The sequence below is a fragment of the Penaeus japonicus genome, unplaced genomic scaffold (assembly GCF_977035675.1).
Source record: "Penaeus japonicus unplaced genomic scaffold, GWHDUDI00000001_assembly GWHDUDI00000005, whole genome shotgun sequence".
In the NCBI taxonomy this organism is placed as follows: Eukaryota; Metazoa; Arthropoda; class Malacostraca; order Decapoda; family Penaeidae; genus Penaeus; species Penaeus japonicus.
In genome coordinates, this window is record NW_028234407.1 from 36,123,084 (window position 1) to 36,123,590 (window position 507).

The following is a 507-nucleotide window of genomic DNA, read 5'->3' on the forward strand; positions in this document are numbered from 1 at the left end:
TGTTCAACACGATGTCTTTTCTGGGTCCGGGGAAAACTTATCGTACACTCGAAATGTTTTTTTTTTTCTCTTCTTTTTTTCTTTTTTATTTATTCATCTTTTGTTGTTGTTTTGTTTTTTCCCCCGATGATTTAGTAGAGTGCCTGATATTGCCAAGAGCATGATGTACCATTAAAATGGATTCCCGAATTTGTATTTTTTTTTTGTTAAGAATAATTTAGGGATCCGAGATGGTTCTCTGTCCAAAATAGTAGTTGGTAGCCTTGGGTGTTACGTAATGTGAGTACATGTACTTTTCTTTACGTTATATATAAGTATCTTTTTGTTATTTGGCCGAATTATATCCATTTTGAGTTAGCGGTTGGAATATGAAGCTTGTATGCAGAATATTTATGCATGGCTATGCAAGAATCATACCCAGTTTTTTTTTAATTACTGAATAAATTCTGATTACATCACATCTACCAACTGCGTGTTCATGCTGTTCTGCAAAGCTTAGCCATGTTG